At 32.3% G+C, this 6652-nt stretch overlaps 1 long non-coding RNA gene across 3 annotated transcripts; it reads right to left on the reverse strand.

The window, feature by feature from the left end:
* Positions 1-2892: 2892 nt before the first annotated feature.
* Positions 2893-6327, reverse strand: LOC122569639. Of its 3 annotated transcripts, XR_006317530.1 has the most exons (4): positions 6159-6327; positions 5029-6067; positions 3892-4933; positions 2893-3008 (listed from the first exon to the last, which is right to left on the reverse strand). It is a non-coding gene; the product is annotated as an uncharacterized LOC122569639 (long non-coding RNA). The 3 variants fall into 3 exon arrangements; XR_006317531.1 differs by having other exon boundaries at positions 3892-4059; positions 5029-6327; XR_006317529.1 differs by having other exon boundaries at positions 5029-6327.
* Between the last annotated feature and the right edge of the window lie 325 nt (positions 6328-6652).

The following is a 6652-nucleotide window of genomic DNA, read 5'->3' on the forward strand; positions in this document are numbered from 1 at the left end:
TGCTCGGGTCGCAGGTTTTCATTCGCCTTTGTTGTTGAGATTGATCTCATTTGCATAACGTAGGAAAGATAATAAAGAATCCGAAGAAGTATAGAGAAAGACGATGAAGTTGTTAGAGAATTTGAGGATGATGTTTAATTAGTGAATAGTACTTTCAAGTGTAAAACAATACGAGCTGCTCGGAAATGGAAGAATTCCGATCAGTAATGATATTTATAAATGTCTGAAGATCTCTGGTTCAAATAACATCAACAAAATTTTTTTTCGTAAAAACCAATTTTTTTCTCTCTAATATTTAATTCTTCAGTATATGTGTATATAATCTCTACAATTTTCAATATGTGTATTTATAATATATACGCTGTATTAAAGTATCTTCAATATCTGCAAAGGAAAAAGAGTGAATAAAAAGAAAAAAGATACTTTAGAGAATATAGACAAGCGGACATAAATCTATATCTATACGTATCTATAGGTACCTATATGCATAGTAAGATAATGAATAGTTTGTAGAATAAACAGAGATTAATGTACACAGCTTGGTTGAACGAACCTTATTTCTAAAAATAAAGAAACAAAATGATAAGATGGGAATAGCTACCGTAAAACATTCAACACACACATGGTTACTATTTCCTATTGATGATTGTTGCCTTCTGTTATCCTTGATCCCTCTTAAAAAGAGAAATCGCGGTTGACCAGTCGATTCGTAGAAAGAGATCCACAATTGTAGGTTCTATGCAAAATTTCGCAAAATTTCCCGGATACCATTACCATTTTCTGTGTCCTCGATGCACATGTAACGTGGAAAATTGTAGTCGAGGGTATTGCAAATATACTTGTTTTTCTTATTCATTATAATTGAGATTTTCTTCTGCTTTTTCTTTTTCGTTTCTTATTATTATTTGATTTATTGCTAGATATTGACCTGGCATCATGTGGATTCTGTTGGAATGCAAGGGTTTTCAGATATACATATATGTAGCTACTGTTTTACGACACGGACGACACGTTTGTACGTGTTACACAATTTGCTATGTTACGAAGTTGAAGAAGTGAGGCACGTCGGATCGTCTCGTCGTTAGTCGTTATAGAAATCCTAGTCACGAATCGAACGTTGAACCGTTTCGGAATACAATCTTTTTTCGTATTTCGTTAATCGTAGCAGCTTAATCAGATGCGTGTTCACTCTGAAATTTTACGCATCGTCAGTCTTTCTTTGCTCCAATATTTTTGGTAGCTTTCCCTGAATTTTTTTAAATTTTACGGTATTGTAATTATAAATAAATATTTCCAGGTATATACCTAGCATATATAGATATATGTCTAAAATAGATTTGCCTTATTTCTGACTCTCTGTTTTTCCTTGTTAGATAATTACTGAATATCTTCGTCATGAAGGGGTTAAAGACAATAAGTCTTCCAAGGTCGTTAAATATATTAAAAAGTCCAGTGGATAAATAAACATACAAAAAAGTGGAAACAAGGTACATTTCTATTCATTGTGTTTCGTTCGACCATCCTTGAAGCTAGCTAGCATTGTGAAATATTTTTTTCTTAATCGCACCTCAACGACGAATGCTCAACTGATGACGTTGTCACTTTCCCCTCGTAACTATTTTTCACTTTCAAAGTGCGTACGCGATCGATAGGGAGCATTTCTCCGGCGTTTTAAACATCAATTTACGCGAATTTGTTCAGGGCAACAGCCAAGCGATCGATTATCGTTAATCTTGCTCGTTATGATCGCTTCTATTAAAGAGAAAATAATCAGCAACACTCTTTATCGCAGCACTCGAACTTCTTGACACTTCGATGGCATTTGATTGAATTGTCAACGAGATAATAATTAATCTCATAATAGTCACAATTGAGTTGAATTGAATTTCGTAGAGTTCGTTGATTTCAGATTTTTAAACACGGATTGATTAATCGTTAACTTGAAATTTCTTTGCGTCGGCGAAGCAACATTATCGATATCACTAGCGTGTTTCTTTTAATTGGAAACATAAGAAATCTCTTGTAAGATCTAAAGATATTGTGTTTGCGAGAATTGTCTGGTATGGAAGAATAGTATATTGTATCGGTGTATTATTAGTCAATAAAAGATTGACTTAATTTATTTAAATAAAATATTACGTTTTTATGGAATACTACTTTTGTGCCCAATCATTGTTGTGGTCGAATAGGAGCTCTCTCATGAATGCAGATGATTAGCTTGTACCTCATCAATACCACTCTATTCCTCAACTCACAGTTATGAGATGACAAGTATGATAAATTGCACTGACGCGGCGCATAGTCTTACTGAAAATATTTATAAATAAGTTCTATGAATTTTCATTTAATGTACGTACTATTATTTGAAGATTCTTTGTAATGTTACAAAACGAGCATGGTCATTCTTTCCTTCTACTTTTAAAGCACCAACCTCATACTATTTAATTTTATTAAATCTTTACCCAATTTATCATCTAAAAATCAGAATAAAGAAATAAACTATCAATCAATAATAGTACGTGATAAATAATGCACAAACAATACCTCCAATAAAGAGGATGTGCACGTATTATGCAAATCATGGTTGTGGCTTCGCTTCCAAATTGAAAATAATTATCCTTATATAAGTCTCCGGATAAGTTCCGGATTCTCTTCAGGAAGAAGCAAACAATTTCGTCCTGGCTCTATGTCGACGTTGAACAAAAAATCGGCAGCTTGCGTAACTACTAGTATTACCCATTATATCGCGAAAGTTCCACTGACAATTTAGAAAGGAGGAACAAGAAAGTGAAAAAAATGATGTGTTTAACGAAATTTTATTTATAAAAATTTTTCTTGCTTACGTTTTTTCAAGTTAAAGTCATAGAACTATTAAAATAATAATTACCATACTTTTGAAAAGCGATACACAGATAGAAATATTTCCCCCATATCTTGAGGGGCGCTGGAAGTTTTCTTTTATTGAAGCGTTTATTTGATCGTTTATAGGCGTTTGTATATTTTCAATTCTACAAAAAAGAGAATTTTTATTTGATTTTTCCTTCTGAGTGGTAAAAAAGAATGCAGGAAATTAAGAGTCTAATTTTTATACATCTTGTAGTATCTGTTTTACAACGGTCATGTTAGCTATTTTGAGTGTCCGATAATACGGAATCAATGATAAGATCAATTATATATCGACGCTGAGTATGCAATTAGAAAGATAAGTCAAACCGTGAACGTTCCGTTTGGATAAGTTCAAGTAATAAAGATAATAGGAATAATAGCCGGCAGGATGTGACGATTGAGATAGCGAGAAAAAAGGCGATAATGAGGGACGAGTGTCGATTGACGAGAATTCTATGTTTTCCTGAACAACGGTCTCGTAGCGTAAATGTCGATTCTTTCAGAAGCGAATTAAGGGTGAGAACAAGGGTAGCTGATGATATTGTATGTATATGCAGAAGAAATATGCAGAAAGAATATTAATTGTACAGTCTCACGGTATGTGAAGATGTTTATAGTTATTCTATTGATTATGAGAGATCCAGTACTTTGAATTATTCTCCATTTTCATCTTCATCACATCTTTGGTTCATCCATTTTGGATTTTGAAATTGTATTAAATATTATTTTAGTAATAATATTACAGAACAAATTTTAGTAATAATATTACAGAAATATATTATTTAATCTAAATATTTACATATACTTATTCTTTAGGCTTTATTTAATTATTTAAAAAAAAATATCTTTATGACTACTGAAGTATTAAAATTGAAAAAGTGAAAAAGTTTGTGATACATTAAGAGAGACATCAGATTTACGGTCGTACTTCTTGGTTGAACTTTTACTCACGTTCGGAATGTACATGGATTCTTCATTACACACTTTAAAGAGTATTCCACTTACATATTTAACATAATGGTCGGTAGAAAATCCGCCTTTTTCATTGTAGCTAACTAGATATATCAAACATTTGTCTTCTCTTTGGTTTTTGAAGCAAACCTGCAGAATTCATTTATTTACTTCATGATAAAAGTTTTTCGTAATGTATATTCAGAAGAGTGCAGTTGCTTCCTTAAACAGAAAAATTCAAACTTGAGTCTTTAATTTTAAATAAAAATGTCTAAATTCAAATTCAAATTTTTAAATTTAAATAAAAATTTTCAAGTCAAGGGTCTGAATGTCTCGCGCGCGACACTTACTCTAATAACCAATAATAAAGATCGAAATTGGGGAAAACCAGAGTGAAAATGTTAACAGTTTAACGTAATCGTTTTGCAGCTCACGTGGTCGCTTGTGTATTCGAACAAATCTAAAATCACAGTACGTGCTACTTATACATATCGTATTTGTTGCATGCAAAACAGTATCATGAGTTTCTAACGCGTTTTCGGCCATCGAATTCTCAAGGATTTGCAACAATTATATAACATATTATAAACATAACTTTCTAACAATTCTAATAAAATACCTTCCAATATTGATGAAACACTATCGCTGTTCTGAATATTAAAATTCAATTAAAATATCGTTACATTTTTATATTTAGACATTTGCGATTCATTGCTTTTGAAATGTAAATCATTTTAAATATTCATTAATAGGAAACAGATATCAGCTGATAAAATACAAATATTTCATAATAGGTAAAGAAGACCAAATGAACCAAGAATTTCTTAATGACTTTTAAACTAATTTTTAATCCTAAATCCAGTGCTAAACATGGAATATTAGGAACAGGATTTGTAAACTTTGACAAACTTGTAAAGAGGCTATATCAACAGTTCGATCGAATTCTCGAAAACACGAAACAGCATCAGTCGTGTATTTTCGGCGAATTTTAATGATCTGTTAGTTTATCCTCGCAGACGAATGGCGTGGAACGGATTGGTATCGTATATTTCCACAGACACGCCTCCAAAGGAACAAAAGTTTTCGCTGTCTTCTTCTAATCGTATCGTTTTATGCATGTTAAAAAGTGATGAAAATATTTATGTCAATAGATAACGTAACATAAAATAAGTATAATACAAAAACATTTACCTTTGCAATACGTTACTATAAAAATTCATTGACATAATGATTTTCATAGCAATCACGTTTAAGACTATCATTAGCGGGAAAGAGTATTATTAGCCTCGTTGAAAATGGTAAACCGGAAGAGGTGTCATCGTGAATATCTTTTCCTCGTTGATGTCCACTTAAGAATCTACTTATTTAGCTAAAATAGCTGGTTTGACCACTGTGGCTCGTCTTATCAATATAGAAATCGTGAAATAAAGTCTGATGCGATGCAATTGCCTTGTCGGAAGCCAATTTAGTCTTCTACAAAAGTACTTACAAACTTATATTAGATGTGTCTTATTAATGAGACGTATCTAAATAGGCAGAGAAGAGTATTACTTTCATTCTCACAGACATTTTACCGTCGTTCTTCACACGTTCTGCAAATTAATCTGAGATCACCGTCGACTTCTCTCTCGTATTCAAGTTATTCGTCCCTTCCCATTTTGGTTTTGTCATTGTAAAAACTAGACAATTTCTCTAATATCTTTCTAGCCGGATCAAGATTAATTTCCATGTAAATCAACAAATCAATATATAGCACTACACTGACAATTGGTTGAAAACTTGTAATAATAATAAATGCTAAACTTTAATTATTGCTAACCAAAGAAAATTTTGTCGCCGATAATAAATTGTTATGATTTCTGTACGAAGGAATTTCGATGAGGAACTTAACCTCTTAAGTAAATATCAGAATTCTTTCTATAAATGCAATTTAAAAGAATTGGTAGAAGCATAAAATCGTTGGATAAAGACAGAAAACAGAGAAGTAACGTAATCAACGGTGCCCGTACAATAGTTGACGCACAGTGTTACAAATGTGACAAACCACTACATGTGAATGCAACTAGTTAGTTGATTGATTGCACAAGCCACCAGCAGAGTCGCCCGCAGAAACTGTTAATACACAGGGAACCGAAACCGAGTAATCGTTTTAATTCTGCCCGTTGAAGCTTCCTGGTTAGATCAAGAACTTCACCGGAAAAGTAGTTGTTCCTGATGTATTGTTCTGATGCTGTAAATGACGTTTAAAAGATTACTTTTCTGCATCATTATGTTGAAGGCAGTGGAAGCGCATTTAAATTCTAGAGGTTTATTATTCTAACCTAATTTGCAAGGCGACGTCCTTGTGAATACTAATGAAATTAATCTTCCCTTTCTTCATCGCTTGGATCACATAATTGTTGCTACATAAATACGGAAGGAAAGTCTACAGGAAAGTGTGCTCTGTAGTGGTAACCATTAAGATTTTCCTGCACGATGGTAAATATTAATGCGATTTGTGCATGCGCAATAGATTCATGTACGTTTTTTATATAATGTAACTCTGAAATGTTTAAAATTTAATGAATTCCGTAATAAATAAATTTACTTTTTTATAATGTAATCTTAAATGTTTCAAGTTGAACGAATATAATAGTTTTAAAGATTCCATAAACTTTTAGTCTCACCTTTTTTTGACACTGAATGACGTTATACGTAGGCATTAAAAATAGAATTAGCTAAAGTTACTTTCTCCGACTGTTTATCTCTTATCTTCTAGCGATATTCGATACTGTAGGCCTCACACAGATTTTGTATGATGTGCATCTGTACATTA

This window comes from Bombus pyrosoma, linkage group LG7 (assembly GCF_014825855.1).
Source record: "Bombus pyrosoma isolate SC7728 linkage group LG7, ASM1482585v1, whole genome shotgun sequence".
NCBI lineage: Eukaryota > Metazoa > Arthropoda > Insecta > Hymenoptera > Apidae > Bombus > Bombus pyrosoma.